Source organism: Callorhinus ursinus, unplaced genomic scaffold (assembly GCF_003265705.2).
Source record: "Callorhinus ursinus isolate GAN/ISIS: 27379988/994484 unplaced genomic scaffold, GSC_fseal_2.0 scaffold7, whole genome shotgun sequence".
Taxonomy (NCBI): Eukaryota; Metazoa; Chordata; class Mammalia; order Carnivora; family Otariidae; genus Callorhinus; species Callorhinus ursinus.
In genome coordinates, this window is record NW_027397069.1 from 17,107,265 (window position 1) to 17,126,535 (window position 19,271).

Genomic DNA, 19,271 nt, shown 5'->3' on the forward strand with positions numbered 1-19,271 from the left:
ATGAGAAGGAGGGGCGCTCTCTTGCCAGAGGCTCACAAGGAAGATCAGAGTCTAAGGAAGCTTTTCTTGTAGTGCTGACTACAGCAAGGGAAGAGAAGCCACCCATGAAACTCCACTCCCTCACCTCTACTACCTGCCCCAAGGGAGCCAAACCCTTAATCTACAAAAGTAAGAACCAGGAACACTTTCCCTTCAGAGAACTAATGGAAAACCATTGCAGGTGGTGCAAATGAACTACCCCTGAGAGGGGCAGGTATGCTTTATGTAATCGTGAGTGGGGAGACTTGGTGGCCATGTTCAAATGCAGAGATTTCCAGATTGTAGGTCACAATGAAGGTGGAAGAAGGAGTATTATAAAATGTGAAAGATGATAATAAGTAGGGGTAATCAGATGAAATATGGGAAGGCAGGGATTTGAGTATTTGTATAAGAAGTAAATGGAGCAGAATGATCAAAAACAAGGAAGCAGGCAAATATGATTTATTTATTATTTGTTAGAACTTTAATAAGGCCATACTGGAGGGCACCTGATGGGAAACCGTTAAGGACCTTTAGAGGAGCAACAGTGAGAATTCTGACATACCAGAGTAAATTAGATTAGATTCTCTGAATAATGGCCAATGGACTTTCTGGGGAATACAATGGCTGAACAATATGGAGCTGACACTTAGCTCTCCATTAGGAGATTAAAACAAGTGTTGAGATTGAGTCTTTATTATCTCTAAACCTGTTGATAAATGTGATGGTAGTAGGGGATCTCACCATGAAAATGGTTATATTCTTGATGCGCCTTTCAGTGCCAGAGACAGAGGTGCTGTAAAGAGAAGTACTCAGCTACTAAGGTAGTCTTCTTTGTGGGGCATGGTATGGTGTCTAAAACACATTTATCAAATTACAAAAGGGGTATGGGCATTATGAAAATGTAAAAGAATAAGTCAGAAGAAAGATTTGTTATGTAGGCAGAAAGCTTATCTTTTCCTTCCTTGTTTGACCATTTAGGATACAAATGCTTCAGGTGAAGCAAAGTTCAGAGACAGATGAACAATATTCAGTGACAAGTCTACTGTATTCCTTTCATAGGGATGCCATAATAAAGTTCTACAAACTGGAGGGCTTCACAGAACAGAAATTTAATCTCTCATAGTTCTGGAGCCTAGAAATCTGGAACGAAGTTGTTGGCAGGGACATGCTCCTCCAAAACCTCTTGAGGAGGGTATTTCCTTTCCTTTTCCAGCTTTAGAGGCACTCAGCATTTCATGGTTATGGCACTGTAACTCCAATCTTCTCCATCTTTTCCCTTTGTGCCTGTTTTTCTGTGTCTTCTCATGCCAATCTCTCTGTAGAGTCTAAATTTCCCCTTTTTCAATAGGATACCAGTCATATTGGAATAAGGCCCACCATAGTAATGATTTTATTTTAACTTGATTAAATCTATAAAACCCTGTTTCCAAATAAGGCCACGTTCACAGGTATTAAGAGTTAGGACTTGTACATATCTTTTAGGAAGGGGTCACAATTCAACCCATACCAACTACAAGCTCCAAAGTAAATTTAAAATTTTTATATTATTAGGAAAAGCAATAATAATAACTAAAAAAAGGCAAAATGATACTAGTTAATCTTTCTTTAGACCTTTAAGTGTTCTAACTATTGTCTTAAGCAATCTAGACAAGTATTAATTAAATTACTCTTTCAAGAAATCTTTTGAAGTAGGTATTTTTTGGCTCAAGACCACATATCTGATAGGTGATAAGACCATATTATTAGGGGTAGTAAGTTATTTAGTTGTATGAATATAGGAAAGAAAATCCATAGGTAAACCTTTGGCATCAGCATGATAAGAAATAATTAGAAACTGAGATCAAACAGAGTAGCATCAATGTGACACTTTTTACTTGGAGTGAAGGATTCAGGACACATGTTTTTTTATATTTGGGAGAACAACTCCGACTTTTATAGTGAGACACTTAAGGAATCTAAAGAGAGAAGAAACTCATTCCTCCTAAGGTCTTGAATGAGAATTTATAAACTTGAGAATTTAATGCTTCAGAGATCTCACACTTACAAGATTAGCCTAAAGACTATTTGGAAGACTTTTTTTTCATTGTTACCTATATCTTTATACCAGCTTGATGTGGGCAGGAAAATTATCACTACAAATCATTTATTTTTTATTGAAAAGAAATGGAAGAAAAATAAAGAAAAAGTTGGAAACAACACAGAGAAATTGAATTCATTAGAGTAGACACTTGTTCTTACAAAATTAAACAGACCTTAACTGATCATCCAGGAATCACTTCTTTGTGTTTACCCAAAGTAGTTGAAAACTGATGTTCAGACGATAACCTGCACATGGATGTTTATAGGAGCTTTACTCACAGTTATTAAAACTCGGAATCAAGCAAAATGTCCTTCAGAAGGTGAATGGATCAATGACCTGTGGCAATTTGGACACTGGAATATTATTTAGTGCTAAAAAGCAATGTTCTATCAAGCCATGCAAAGATTCAGAGGAACCTTAAATGCATATTGCTAAGTGAAAGAAGCTACTTTGGAAAGGATGTGTATAGACAGAGAACAGAGGATTTTTAGGGCAGTGAAAATACTAATGGTGGATACATGTCATTATACATTTGTCCAAACCCGTAGAGTGTACAACACCAAGAGTGAACCAATTTTATTTTCCTGGATAACCTGATGAACGGTCTGAATGGAAATTACTTGGTTTGAAAGACAAAATGTACATTAAAAACAAACAAATAAGCAAAAGAAACTAATAGTTTGATTCAATTTAGCTATAGGCTATGTTTAAAACAACAGAATTTGAAAACTGCTTCTTTGATAAATTAACTTGTCAAATCAATTCCTCATGTGACACAAAATGAATTTATTTATGTTATATGTACATTTATTTATGTTTTGTACTGTAAATTATGGTAAATTATTGAAGGCCAAGAGGTAAACCAACCTATTCCTTTGTAGCCATGCCTAATTCACTTGCAGTAGAACTAAAGAGAAGGCCAGACATGCTTTAAATTCACAATGACCCCTTCACTCTTGTGTTGTCCATGGTCCTAGGAGATAGCCAATTAATCTTGGGAGTTATAAAAGAATATAAACATGTTTGGTTATTCAGACAACCCACCTTTGGTTGGAACTCTACAAAGTAATATAACCTCATATGGCTGAGGGTCCTTTTGATTAGTAATTCATTAAATATCATACTTTGAAGTAGACCCTTTTTTGTTGTCATTCTTAGAACCCTTACTTTTCAGAGCATTTTTCAGAATGTTCTCTTATTTTCCTAATTGCAGCTGAAATGACATTTTCAAGCATCAACATTTGTGTTGTTCCTTACACATTACACTATATTCTTCCAGGAATTAGATTTTATTCCTGAACATAAAAAAAAAGAGAAAGCAATTTTATCTTTTTTTTCTCTCCCACATGTATCTCTACTCAAGAAATGAATTTCAATATATTTCTGTGGAAGCATGGGTTTTAATTATTTTCTCAGGGACTGACAATTCCAATTTCCCAGATGATAAGTTAAATGTGTAATGCTCGATTATATATCACATTTCATTATATGCAACTGGATAATACCCATGTGAAAGTTATTCCCTGGAAACAGACCACTAAAGTACCATTCAGTACACTGTTGATTTAGGACACAAAACGGTACTTCAATATCCAGAAATAGTTTACAAAACATTGAAAATTATGTAATTTACTTTCTTGAAATATTTTAATAATGCCAAATTCTTTATAGTTTGCAAAGCAATTGTAAAAGTGTTATCATTTTGTACTCATAGTAAACCCAAGAGATAACTATTGCTGTCTCCATTTTCCAAATGAAGATATTACAGCTCAAAAGGATTTTCTGTTCCTAAAGTATCTGTGGTTGTTAAATGGCAGGGCTGGAAGTTTTACACAGACCTTCTGACAGTAAGTCTTGGCTGGTTCCTATCATACAGCTTCTTCTAGTTCTGGATATATGAGGATATTTAAATCTTCTTCTGAGAGAAAGAAATATTCTCAATATAAAATACTAAGCTACCAGCTTTTAGTGCATCATTTGAGGAATACAAGGCACAATACTTTGAAGTGCCCCAAATTCATGTTTTTAAATAGGATAGTGATTGAATGAAAATAAAATACATGTGCTCCTAAATAGAGTATAAATTATATTTTTCTTTGTCTAGGGCTTCTGAAAAAAATATGATTGTTGGTTAGCAGAACAAGTATTTCTCTAGCAGTGCAAGCAGACGTTTTCTTCCTGGTGACATGTGAGAGTGGGTGGTGAGTATTTCAGATCAGAACATTGAGTTCTTGTGAACAAAAAATGTATAATGGCTGGATTTACTTTTTTTTCCCTTTTTTCCCTTAGATTGGCCATCATACAGCCTTTTAGAGTTAAATGCCAGCCCCTCTTCAAAAAAACAAAACAAAAAAGCAGTATTAGATATCTCGACTACAGATAACCTTTGTTACAGTTTATTTCTTTATGCTTTATTTTCTCTGGAGAATAATTCCAAAATGTTTAATGAGACAATTATTAAAAAATATTAAAACTTAAATATAAATAAATTATCAGATATTAATTAATTAAAAATAAATTAAATTATAATTTCTCCTTTCTGAGGATAAGATAAAATTAAATTAGAGTTGGTTATCACTAAATGCATTTATCACAGCATCAGGAAATATTTCTTCTCTTAGATTCTACTTAGAAGAAAGCACATGTAAGAGTATGGAAAAGGTCATCTGTAAAGTCAGGAACAGTTGCACATTCTCAACCAAGAAGAGATTCAATATATAAGTTAAAAATTTAGTTCAATTTTTTTTAATTTGCATGAGTAACATGAACAAGAATTCACTTTAAGACTGCATTATTTTTAGGCAGACAAAACATATACATATAAATTTTTTCAACAGAGGTCTTCATATTTCAGAAATATTACATTAATATTTCTTTTTTTTCTTTTTTTAAAAGATTTTATTTGTTTATTTGAGAGAGAGAGAATGAGAGATAGAGAGCACAAGAGGGAAGAGGGTCAGAGGGAGAAGCAGACTCCCCGCGGAGCAGGGAGCCCGATGTGGGGCTCGATCCCAGGACTCCAGGATCATGACCTGAGCCGAAGGCAGTCGCTTAACCAACTGAGCCACCCAGGCGCCCGATATTACATTAATATTTCAATCCAAGTTTGTAGAATTCTGAGTTAGTATCCTTTTGTCAGAAAATGTGAATAGTCTGTTTTTATCCTTGCTTACTACATGTTAGGTATGTAAATATGCATAAGTAATTCACATTTCCTGTGTCATTTCCCCCTTCGGAAAAAATAGGAAAAATAAACCTACATTATAGAGTTAATTTGAGGATTAAATGATAATACTAAATAGCTTTTCAACTCTTTCTGATAATTTTGTTGGTTCTCCAAACTGAGAAGATAAGTACTAACGGAAGAACATTTTCTTTTTTAAGAAAAGCAAAAAGGTGCTAGAAGAAATACATATTCAGTATTTGCTAAAAGGTGTTTAAAATCTAGGCCGGCCATCCCGACCCCCTCACACTCCTCTAAGTTTATGTAGAGAAGACTAATTATCCAATGGATTGAGAGAGGAGGATGTCTTGGACTTGAAAAAGATTTTCAGCCTTTGGCTTTTTACCTCCCTTGGCTTTGTATGAGGGTGGAGATTTTTCCTTATTTCAAGACTAGCTCAGGGAGTTTCAGAGATTTGTTGAGGTCCGAAGGCGGGGCGGTATCCAAGGACACAACCCTGCCCTCTCCGTGCCAGTCAGAGACTTTTTAGCCAAAAATTTTTGGCTTGTCTAGGTTGCTGAGGAAGAGAAGTGTGCTGAGAGGGGTTTTGTGAGCATATGGTCTGTTCCTCTGGAGAATTTGATCAAGGCAAACACACATTTGTGTCTTCTTTTGTCTGGAAAACTCTCAAGGGATTAGACTGGTTTGGCTGGATTCCACCTGTGGGGCAGAGCAGAGGAACCTGTTGCAGGTGGGAGGCTACGCTATGTTTCTGTGCTCTGGAGAAGAAACAATATCTGTGTACTCAGTGGTTAACTTGAAAGGCTAACATCTTTGCAAGGAAATGGTAGTGTGAGAGGTATTCTTGACAGAAGCTTTCATCCAAAAAGCCGCAATGTACTCCATGAAAGAATACAAATAATAATTTGAGTACATTTGCCATGCAGAAGACACCAATGTTGGATTACAAAAACACCAGACCAACTCCCCCCACTCCCTCCAGTGTCTCATCTCCTTCCCCATTCTCTAGCCGGGGGAAGCCAGAGGCAGCCCAGTCAAGTGGGCAAAAGCAATGACAGGAAGTTAAAGCGCCCCATTTCACTGATGCCCTGCCAGGCCAAACGTGAACCAAAGAAGGGGACATGCTTATTTTGGATAATAGGTCATAATTTTGACACTAATCTTAGCTAGGCTTTTTTTCAATGTTTGAAAATGGATTTTCTTTTTTCTTCTTTTTTTTTTTTTGAAAATAGGTTTTCTAATACATGAAAGCAATCAGGAATGATTACGCATCTAAATATACTATCCAGGGGGCAAGAAGGCAATATATGACAAACTAATACCTGACAGAGGATGAGAAAGGAAAAAATTGTTATACACTGCACACCACTGAGTCCAGCTTTGTAATAATACGAGTCCATCTTTGTAATAATACGAAAATAATTATTTTCAAAATAATACTCAGACCTGTCCTTCTAGTCTTATCCCTACTGATATCACCTTAGTTCAAACCACCATCTGTCTCACCTGACTAAAGGCACCAGCCCCTCCTTGTGCTCCCACTCCTATGGTTTCACCTCCCCTATGCATTCTCTGCAGACGAGGAAACATGGTTTTCTCAGAACGTAATGTAGGTTATGTTTACCGTCCTTGCTTAAACATTTCAATGGATGTATTGCTTTATCACAAAATCTAAACTCCCTCCCTTGTCCTACAAAATCTGGCTTCTGCCTATTTCTCCATCTTCTTTTGGAGCTCATGAAGGCTCTTCTGTGCCTAGTGCCTGCAGGACCTGCCCCTTCCCCCCATCCCTTCCCACAGCTACGCCAACTCACCACATCTCTCCAAAGAACTCCTTGACCTTCCTCCCTAAACGAAGTGTCCTATGCATCTTTCCATCTCCACAAATTATTTTCTCCTTTATAGCATTGATTTATAACTCACTACAACACTAACTAAAATAGCACTCATATGTTCAATGTTTTAGTGTTCATTTCTTCTCTCCAAAACATTGTGTCCCCATATCTCAACAAGGTCTGCACTTGGTGGGTGGCTGAATACTCACAAAATGAATTATTATGTTATTGTGGCTACTGTTGTGTTATTATCAACTCAAAGAAGAAGAAAAATGTACAGAGTAAGAAGAAAAGTAGGAGAAAGAAAATAATAAAAATCAGACGTTAATAAAAGAGAAATGTCACATTTTGTGGGGAGGGGACTACAGAGATAATAAACAATACCAAAAGTTGATTCTTTACAAGAGTGAAAATACAGCATGTTCTATCAAGGCAAACTAGAAAAAAAGAAAAAGCGCATAGAAGGAAAATTAACTTTAGAAAATAGAATAATTAGATTAGTAGAAGCTGTTTAAAACTTTAAGACAATGAAAACATTAATGACAATGTATTTGAAAAGGAGTAATATGAATATTTTAGAAAATCTATTCTCAACTAACATAAATGAAATATGTAACTATAATTTAAAATATGAATCAGTGGAGAAAATATCTTCTTACAAAAAGTTTTAGAAAAGAAAATGATGACCAATAGTTTTGGAGATGTTTTAACAAGGCTTCGAAGAAACACACAATCCTCACCATACAAAAGCTCTTCAGAGAATAGAAAAAGAGGAAGGACTTCTGAGCACATTTTATTAGACCCATATAACATCAATTATAAAACTGGACAAGAATAGTACAAGAAAACAAAATTGCAGAGGAAACTCATTTATGAACATTGATGCAGAAAGCATGACTACACTCTTACCAAATTGAAACCTGCAATGCATGTATATAAAATATATCACATTTAAATTTGTTCTGTTCCAGCAGTAGAAAAGAGCTTAGTATCAGAAAGTGTAACGGTGTGTTTATACATTTTAACAAATAATAAATTAATCTCAGCTGTTGCACTGAAATATTTTACAAAAATTCAGCACCTGTTCATGAATAAAAATAAAAACAGAAACAAAGCACTTAGCAAATCGTAAGTCGAAGATTTCTTCACCTAATGAAAGTGTATTTGTTAAAACCTGTGTCAAACATTATCTTTATTGATGTAACTTTAAAAATATTATAAAGGCCTATAGTAGTCCTCAACTCAAACTCAGTGATCTATGCTAACACTTTGTGATGTCTCTGGTGATAAAGTAGAAGTGCTCAGAGTTCACAAAGCTCATTCATAAGGCGGGCTGGTCGGCCACATAGCATTTATTGAATATGCAGTGTTTCTGGGATAGTTTTAATGTTTCTAGGATAGTCTCTCCATAAATGTAGTGTAGTGCATATTGTGAGAGAGGGAACATGCACGCAGTTTGAAAATTAATTGGAAAGGGAACGCGTGGGGAAATAGCTGGACATCTTTTGTTGCATTCAATTCAGCCCAAGAAAAATGAGTCTAATTCCTGAAGGCTATAACTTCCCCAACATGAATGCTGCTTCTATTTCATCTCTACAGGCACAACTCGTTTTATAGCCCTTCGCAGATGCTGCATGTTTTACAAGTTGAAGGTTCGTGGCCAACCGGCATCAAGCAAGTCTATGGGCGCAAGTTTTCCAAAAGCGTTTGCTCACTTCGTGTCATTGTGTCACATTTTGGTAATTCTCATAATATTTCATACGTTTTTATTGTTATTATATTTGTTCTGGTGATCTGTGATCAGTGATTAGGACTGGCTGAAAGTTTGGATAATGGCTAGCATTTTTTAGCAACACAGTATTTTTTAATTAAGGTGTGTACATTTTTTTAAAGACATAATGTTTTGCACATTTCATAGACTACAGTATAGTGTAAACATAGCTTTTGTGTGCACTGGGAAACCAAAAAATTCATTTGACTTGTTTTATTGCACTATTTGCTTTATTTGCATGCAGTTGTCTGGAAATGAACCCACAGGTATCTCTGAGGTATGCCTCTATGTCGGATAGTAATTGTTCAGGTTCAATAAGTTATATTTGATGTTACTTTTTAATTTCCTCAGCTGAAGGATTTGCTTCACTCCATAACAGGGAGTTCCTCTAATTACTATTTCAATATTCTTTCAAAGTATTGTTTAAAAAAGTGTACACCCATGCTAATGACTTCCTAGGCATTTGCAGATTTACGTTTGCACTTATGTAAAATTTCATGGAATTTCCATGGCGGTTAAAACTTTCTGATTTATAAATATTCGAATAGCTGTGGATACTCCTGATATAAACAGATCTCACCTGGGAGGAACATGGTAAAATGATCGACTAAGTACACTATCAGGGCATAAGAGTTTTGTGAAAAAAATCAAACCTCCTTTTACATGAAGGATCATATTAAAATTATGTTAAAGTGCACTTAATCAGTTAGCAAAATATTGACTTTGATATCAAAAATATTAAAAGGGGGACAATGCCTTATTTAAATAGGAATGCTGGTTAAAAATTTATAAGAAATAATAGAAATAGAAAAATCACTATTTAATAATCATTATAGTAGTAACTGACTCAGGCAAAAACCATTAGTTAAGGTGAAATCACTAGATTATAAATGTTGGGATATTCAAAGAGTCTGAAATTATTACATTACAGATTAATAATGACAAAAGGAACAAAAGCTTAAATTTTGCAATGGAAATATTTGGCACACACTATATGAACTGATCAAACTTAATATTATCAATATGGGACCTTAGAGAATTACTAATGTTAACTATTATTTATGCTTCTCCCTGCTTTTATGAGATAAAACTGATATATAATATTTTATTAGTCCAATGTGTACGAACAGAGTGATCTGGCAGATGCATATAATGATTCCCACTAATAAGTTTAGGTAACATCCATCACCTCACATAGTTATTTCTCTTCTTCTTAGGAGAAGTTTTAAGATCTAATCTTTTAGCAACTCTAAATATATGATACAATATTAACTGTAGTCACCATACTGTACATTACTTAACCAGCACTTATTTATCTTATAACTGCAGATTTTTACCTTTTGAACACCTTCACTCATTTCCCCCAGTGCCCGCCCACTGTCAGCCATTTGTATGTCTTCTTTGGAAAAATATCTATATAGTTTTTCTGCCTATTAGCTATTTATTCTACTTAAGTATTCTATTTTTATTGCAGTAAAGAATGATGACTTTTTCTCTATATATGATTGATTTTCATGGACTTGTAACAAAACAAATGCAAAGCATAAAAAATTTCTAAGGATTTTTTTTTGTTTTTTTTGAGTCAATGGAATTTTTTTTTTCAACAATATCCATAGGTTCTTAAAAAGAATATCCAGCAAGAACATCCAGCAAATAAACACTTTTTTTTTCTTTTTGTATAATTATTTATCTCCTGGTAAAGAAAGATTGCAAATTATAAATAATATCATGTACTACAACTAATTTTTTTAGACTTTGGTGGGGAAAGATAATTATTCTTAGATCAACTGTGTAACATATAGATAAATAGACATTGACAATATGTCTGTTTCTTAATGAAAATCTCTGAACTTTTCATACCAAAAGACACTTTGTGGGCTTGAATTCTCAGTCCTGTGGAGTTCATATGGCTCTAAACTAACATTACTATAATTAAAATTTAATTAAGAGATCTTAAAAATTTTAAACTAACTTCCAGAAGACACAATGTCAGAAAAGCTCCCTTTGTATTTAAAAACTTATAACCTAGTACCTTGGCTAAGACAAAATCCCCAATTTTACACACAAGATCAGAGTTAACGAAAATGTTGATTTCCCTCCTCCAGCTCCACTGACCCAAATATCTCCTTTTATTAGAGTATCTAAATCTTTGTATGGGAAAATGGTGCTTGATCTCAGATTTTCGTTTGACCCAGAGTGACAGAAGTGGTTAATTTGAAAATCCCAACTTATTGTAACCAATTGGTGGGTTAAAGAAAAGAAAAAAAAAAAATTAGGACAACTCTGCCGAGTGACATAGCATGAAAACATCAATAAACAGAGAAGAGAACTTTGACATTTTTCTGATAATAAATTTACATCATATCCCCATAGTAGGAACTTTGGACAGATAGGAAAATATTTCTCTCATTGTGATTTTATATGTCAGTGCATCTGAGACTGTGCTCTAATGTTTGTATATATGGTTATTAGATCTAATTGTTATCTAATCTCAAAAAATGTCAGGAAGTACTTGAGCTATCATACAGACAGAGAAATCTTTAAAGAGATGGGACTTAGATTGCCCTCCTAAAATGTCCTGTGCATCTTGAAGTGCCAAGTCTAGCCTAGGACTGTTAGATCTCATACTATGTTTTTCTCAACTGTATATTTCAGATCTGCTGAAATGTGCTAATGAGGGCAAGGGGCTAGAGCCTGGGTTAAAATAAAGCTATGTGGGTAACGGTTACATTTCTTCTTAAAGAATCAAGATTAATAGATCTATGTTTGAAAAACAATGCACTCAGCTGGGAAGGAAGGGATTCTTGTCAATGGTGGACTGAATTAATGAGAGTAGCTGCATTAAAAATATACAAATTCTAGTTAATGTTTTAAGCATATGTAATTAATCAAAAGAAGAAAGAAATTAATTCCAAGTTACAAGTAAAAAGAGAATGAAGTAAAACTGTGAGTGGGAATTAAGGCTAAACATTTCAGTGGGTACCAAAAGGTGATATGCACATAAATTCCAGTAAGAAAACTGGCCATACCGTAGACCCTCACATTCAGCACATCTCACAGAGAGATGACACTGAGCATCTTGCATTAGATCATCAATGAAGCAATGCGGGCTTATCTTGGAAATGAGACTATAAATTTTTACCACAGTGTCTCATATATGAAATAATGAAGAAGGATGCTTATAAATCACAAATGAATTGTACAAACTCCAGATCAAAAATGAATTTTCAGAAGTGGTTAGAATTGAGGCAAACCATATGGATTACAAAGTATAAATAAAATATTTTATAGGAAGTCTTCATTCCAGGGCTCTCAGATACAATAGAAAACAATGATACACAATAAATAATTTACACAGAGCTAGAAATAATAGGGAACATGAAAGGGATTTTAAAATAAATATGTTTAAAGTGTTTAAAGTGAAAAATGGACTAGAAACTGTGACAAGAAAGGAGATCATACAAGAAGAGCAGAAATACCAAAAGCTCTGTAAAATGAAAAAAAAATTCCGTAAACAAAAATGTAGTCATTGAATTCAACAAAAAAGCTAATAGACAAAATCAAACTGATGAGGACTCATCCACCTAAGAGAGAATAAATAAATTTGGACATAAGATATGGAACCCAAGGGAAAGAAAGCAAGTCTTGAAACTGGGACTTGACAGCACAAGCAACCATATTTAATGTTTTAGTCTGTGTGCATTTTTATGATCTATGAAAGCAACGTAGAACAATTCTAATGTTTTTCTCTTTCAATTTAATTTTCCTGAATTATGCAACCACTGCAAAATTTGTACAGATGACAAACTTGTACATGGCTACTGTGCACACCAAGGTTGCAGGGTCATACAGGAAAGTGAACTGACCACTTCGAAGTCCTCCCTGGTGTCTTCCCAGTGATGCTTGTATCACTTTGGGAGCACTCGGAAAGCATTTGCTCTGAGCGGATTTGCTCATCATACAGTTAGAAACGGAACAGAAGCATGGTTTGCAAAGTGGCAGGTGCCTGGAATGATGTCAGACAAATCCTAGTATTCCACAGTACATTTTATGAGAGGATGACCTTTGAAGAGGAGAGTAGGGCCGAGAACTTTGGTTAATGTCCGAGTCCCAAAAGAAGATGTGGAGCTGTATGGAAACTTGAAGGGTGGAATCTTCATTTGACACTGAGTTTCTATGGACATTTTATTTTTTTAAAGATTGTATTTATTTAGGGACGCCTGGGTGGCTCAGGCATTAAACGTCTTCCTTCGGCTCAGGTCATGATCTCAGGGTCCTGAGATTGAGCCCTGCATTGGGCTCCCTGCTCAGCGGGGAGTCTGCTTCTCCCTCTCCCACTCCCTCTGTTTGTGTTCCCTCTCGCTGTGTCTCTCTCTGTCAAATAAATAAATACTTTATTTGACAGAGATAAATAAATAAGTATTTATTTATTAGATAAATAAATATTTATTTGACAGAAAGCAAGCAGCACAAGCAGGGGGAGCAGCAGAGGGAGAGGAAGAAGCAGGCTCTCTGCTGAGCAGGGAGCCCGATGCGGGGCTCGATCCCAGGACCCTGGGACCATGACCTGAGCAGAAGGCAGACACTTAACTGACTGAGCCACCCAGGTGCCCCATGAGCATTTGACATAAACATGGCATAGTGTGTCAATGTGTTGACCAAAAAAAAAAAAATGGCAAAACAAAGATATGCAAAATGAAGAAGGAGCTACCATGAGGAATGGCACAGCCTGGACTAGGAAGAATGGACAGTGTCCTTCAGTTGATTCTGGAGGAAAAGTGGAAAATTAAACTTGGAAAGTGAGGATCTTATGTAGAGACATCTTGCAGACAATCCAAAATAGGGAGTGGAGATTTAAAGAGAAATCTAGGAAGTAGAGATAAAAATTAAAGATTGACTATACAACATAGAATAAGAAAAACACAACCAGAGAGATCTAGAGCTTGCAAAAGTGAAGGCAAAAACTGTGGAAAAGAAAGGAAGAGTTAAAGAGTTGACTCTCTGATGAATTAAAAAAGAATAGATGCTCAAGTTATGAGGGTTGTTGTCCAATGCAGAGGTGTTAAAGAAAGAGTAGGAGATGAGTTAGGGAAAGAGGATTTGGGCAAAAGGATATTTTTGCTTTTAATCATTAGGTGGCCATTATTGATCTTTGCAGAGTACTTTTTTGCAGTGACAATGGCATTTCAGTTTTTAGAGTTAAAGTGATATGCCAGTTACTATACACTCCCCGAGTCTTCCTGGGCATATGGTTGTACCTAGCTGCTGGCGAGACTAGAAACTGTAGTTCCTTTATTTATGTTATTGTATTTGGAGACTTCTTGCTATTGCCTACACTTTAGTCAAAATAAAACAGAAGTTAAAGTCCCAAGTGGGTTGCTGCTATAACAGAAACCTCAAATATGTGGCATTGGATCAGTGGTTAGGAAATATGGACCCATGAAGATTGGAAAGGTCATGACCCTCGTTATGCCGTCATCATTGGTAACCTGTTGTCTTTGATACCTTGTAAAGCAGAACACGTGCCTGTGGAGCCTCTGTTCCCCAGCCTCTGGGGAAATGGTTGTAAAGAGCCATAATGTGAATGTATATTGCCTGAATCTTGCTGCTTTATGCAAATTATTACAATTGAGAAAACACCTCAGGCAAGATTTACTCACTTTCAAAACAAGAAGAAAGGGAAAGTCCAGAATACCAGGCTTTTCAGAGTTGGAAAATCTCATTTTGTATTCCTCAAACATAGGAAAATAAAAATGTTAATCAGAACATTTATCAAGGCCTCTGTTTATGATTCCTCAGCCAAGAAAAGTTACCTGAACTCAGGGTGATTGTAAGAAAATGAGTGTTGCCCTTACCCCAGCCTATTGTATCAAGAAGTCTTCAAGTTACCTTCATTCAAACAAGTTAGGGAGAAAAGGTCCCACAAAATAAAATCTTAAGACAGACTTGGAACAATATTCATAAAGAAACACTGGGATTTCTTCCTCAACTACCGTACTGGGGGAAGGAAATAAATCAGAAGCCCAATAACTTTTGAGAGAAAAATTACAAAGAAATTACAAGTCCGGCCACAAAAATCCGACTATCTCTAAAAGAGTTTTCAGCCTCCTAGAATTGCAAATTCAGGAAGGAGTTTGTGAAACTGCATCTCCAAGGAGAATATTAACTTTCTTCAGATCTGGCCATAGGAGATTATGGACACAATGAAGAACCTCCCAGAAATCAGAGTCAAGTGCCAAGGAAGACTGAAAATAAGGTGGTTTTTCCCACAGATCAGAAAGAATCTAACCAATGAACTCCTGCAACATTCAGCAAAACCAGCCTTTATTGTTTCTGCCCAGGATTTCAGCATTGCCATGGACTGATGGACTTGTTTTTCATTCTCTTTTCTCAGTGGACTTCTTTTTTTTTTCTCCAGGAGCATTCGTTTGTTCCTGTCCCACCATCATATATTATTCTCACTATCAGTTTTGGACCCAGGCAAGAGGGAGTGCTGCCTTGGGCTCCATGCATTGGCAGGTATGGCTCCTTCATTCTTCAGCCATGCTCCAGTCATCAAGGTGAGAATTCTACAGGCCAAGTAGCAGCGATGCTCAGCTGGAGCCCATCTTCTACTTCTAGGCTATGTTTCAGGTACCTGGGACTCCAGAATACCCCGTCCAAACAGTCCCATATTGGCCTCCAGGCTTTTCACAGACTTTACCCACATCCTCTTCCTGAGAGTTGCCCGCTCCACGGTTGGCCTTAGCTTAAGCCCAAGGACTGGCTAATGGGCATCTCTTCAGGGGAGCTTTGAATGTACCCTGGACTCGCAGGCTGAGTGTCACACAGTTGACCATAAAAGAGGGATGTGAAGAAAAGGAAGGATCAAAAGGGTGAGGAGGTAGGGGCATTTATCTCTGTGTTACCATACTCAGAGATGGACAAACGAGTCTGAGAATTCTGAATTTCTCGAAGTAGGTGGATAAAAGGTATTTAATAATCCATTTGCTTGATTTATAATTTTTCAATATTTTTGTACATGCTATGTAAGCCTCCATTTGTATTTATGCTTCTGTCCCCAGAAATGTTGGGGCATATACAATTGTGTGTGTGGAAGTTGAGGATGGGTGTAGAGGGCAGATCGTTTTTCTGTTAGTCTGTAAGTTGCCGGGTAGTAGAATCCACAACAGCTCATAATGGATAGCAATGTCTATTAGCCACATATTAGAGGCTTTGAGCTAAATGTGGCCATTGGGTAGGACCTTTGGTTTTGTCCTTGAGCTAGAGAGTGAGTTCAATTTGTTGGAAGAAATGTGCTCAGGTGGCCACAGGAAAGACTCTGGCAGTCTGCAGGCTGTCCCCCCAAATCCATTCCCTTCTTTCTGGGCACAAGGCTGCACAACTGTAAACTACGTTTCTCAGCCTCATACAGCTGATTTTGCTTGGTTTCCAGCTCCCATCAGTAAAATATGAACAGAAATGAGAGGTATTTAAAAGATCTTACCCTGTTCCTCCTCTTTTTTTTCCTGCCTAGGGACTGAAATGTTGTGGCAGACGTGCATCATCAACCATCCTGAGGAAGGCAGCATCTATGAGAACGGTGGAGTAGTGCATGGGAAGAAAATGAAGCCATAGGAACAAAATCACAGAGCAAAACCTCACTTGCCTAGGCTCTTCAGACTTTTAAATTGTTCCATGTGCTTTAGCTAAACTTCAGTTAACCTAAGGCATTGTTTTTTGTTTGTTTTCCAGCAGTTTAGTCTTTATCTTAATAAAACTGCTTGGGAAAATATGGACTAATTGCTATTTTTTTATTGCTATTCTTTTAAAGTGAATGCGTGAACAGAATTGTAATGGTAAAAAAAAATTTGCTTTTTTTTTAAATTAGATTTAATTTTTTTTAAATTTTAAATTAGACTGAATAAGAGATGGATGGATTGCATGGAAAAACTTATAACATTGTCTTTTTGTCGCATAACTTCTCACATGCTTAAGAAGTATGATATTAATCACAATTCTAAGAAGAGGCAGGTTTACATTGTATATAAATTACACAGCATATAGAGTAGGTAGAATAATACTATATACTACTCTCCATGTGTTCATAAATAGATTTATGCATATATTGCTTTCCATGCATTCACAGAAAGTATTTGTTTTCTGAAACTATAAGACGATTGAATTTTCACAAGTCACAAAATAACAGAACTTTCAAGGTGTTCTAAAATTAGGTAGAAAATAGTTACTTACAAGAAAACATCCAGAAATGCATCATTAACTCTCTGAATGTGTAAATAAATCTGACATTTGCTGGAAGCTAATGAGATACATGCTTGCTGTCTAACTTGTCAAGCATTCTGTTTTGGAAATCTTAAAAAGAGAAGCCTTCAAAATCTGTCATTAAGGTGAGACTCAGTCAAAACATACCAAAAATCAGAATCACATTCCTGTCCTCTAAGAATATTTCATAGGGAAAAGCTAGGACTCCACTGTTGGCTAGATTTGATTTCGAAGCCTCATCTTGTGAATTACTGGTTGCCATTTTAAGCAATTTACTCCATTTCCTGGCATCCTATGCACGGTGAAAACTTAGGCGTCAGAACCAACTACAATTGTACTTGCCCTTTCTTTTTTTCCCCGCATGTTCTCATTTATTTTGACTGTTATCTTCCTTCAGAATGCAAAATCCAGTGTCCCAATTATCAGATCTGTTCCTTTAAGGAAATATTCTTGAATTTTGGTATGTGTGCAGAAAATCATGCTGTTTGCACTACTTCGATCCAGAAGGTTGGGTAGAAGGGAAGAATATGTATAAAGCACGGTAATGGAAGAACATGAAATGTTATTGTCGCTAATGTGTCCAAAGGAATATTAGCAAAAAAATAATTCGACAATGACATCATAAAATTGCTGTTCACAAATACCGCTTGCTCTTTTTATCTCAAAGAGAAGTTTTTGGGTTTTTTTGATCATCTCCATTATGTATTTGTTTTCTATTCCTGCTATTTTCAGTAATTTACTTACAGTTTCCTTCGTTAGGTATAGTTAATCTTTTTCTTGTTATTTAAATCAGATTTCTATTTCATGAATATATTAGACTATTTGTTTTTCAAATGCAATCACTTAAGTGCAATAAATTGTCCTTTTTTACAGAGGCTTTTAAAAGTATAAATATTCGTCTAAGTTCTATTTGGGCTGCATCCCATAATCTACATTAGTGGTATTTGCATTATTGTTCAGTATTAAGTAATCTTGCATTTTCATTAATGTGAAAATATTACATATTAGGATTTTTTCTCCCATAATATTTTTCATTTCCATGTTATTTTATTGTTTTCTTTTCTGTATGAAGATTACATGTTCATTACATGTTTTTCTCAGCATCATGGAAATTATATCCTCTATTTCTACCTTTTAAGTGGCTATTTTTGAAATTATCAAATCCATTTCACTAAAAGTTTAAGTGAATAAATTTCTCCACCTTCTTTTCTAACAATTTGATGTCCTCATAATCGTGTATCTAAGAATCTCCCTCTCTTGTCTCTTACTAACAGATATTATTGTCCACTCTTCCGATTTTAATCTTCTACTTATCACTAACGGGGACATTCCAGTTTTACAGGATCAACATGCGTTTAGATTTACCCACGCACTTACAGATTGTTTTTGGTCACAGACCACACATTTTCCATCCTTTTTGTGGGATAATTTTCTTTATGAATTGCATAGAAAAATATATTAGAAAGAATTAATGGATGGCATTGTCACTATGTTTTTGTATGTGTGTGTGTCTGTGTGTGTGTATATATATATATACATATATTTGGAAAATTCTCTTATTTTAGTTTCACTCTGGAGTGAGAATAAAGATAATTAATTCATGTTGTGTCCAATCTAGATTGAATTCTGTGCCTATAATACTTTAAATTTGCATAAAGTTAATTGGGCATCATAAATTTATATACCTCCTTACATCTAATTTTGATATAATTTGCAACCTAAAACTACTTTTTTTTAAGATTTTTTTTAAGATTTTATTTATTTATTTGAGAGAGAGAATGAAAGAGAGAGAGAGAACACATGAGCGGGGGGAAGGGGTCAGAGGGAGAAGCAGACTCCCCGCCGAGCAGAGAGCCCGATGCGGGACTCGATCCTGGGACTCCAGGATCATGACCTGAGCCGAAGGCAGTCGCTCAACCAACTGAGTCGCCCAGGCGCCCCAACCTGAAACTACTTTTAACCATAGTTTTAAAAAAAGAGCTGTGCATTTTCACGGTAGCTTATTTCATGGTTCTTGTGGTGTAGAGAATTGTTCGATGAACTGACAAAAGTGTGGGAGACAGTGAATACATGGTTTGCAGTGATTGTTGTAGGATTTATATTTAAACACTTGTCAAT

General features: G+C 35.7%; 1 long non-coding RNA gene across 1 annotated transcript; it reads left to right on the forward strand.

Moving 5' to 3' along the window:
• Positions 1-4,205: 4,205 nt before the first annotated feature.
• Positions 4,206-16,717, forward strand: LOC141373102 (uncharacterized). The gene is made up of 3 exons (XR_012378757.1): positions 4,206-4,302; positions 8,720-8,859; positions 16,408-16,717. It is a non-coding gene; the product is annotated as an uncharacterized lncRNA (long non-coding RNA).
• The last annotated feature ends 2,554 nt before the right edge of the window (positions 16,718-19,271 follow it).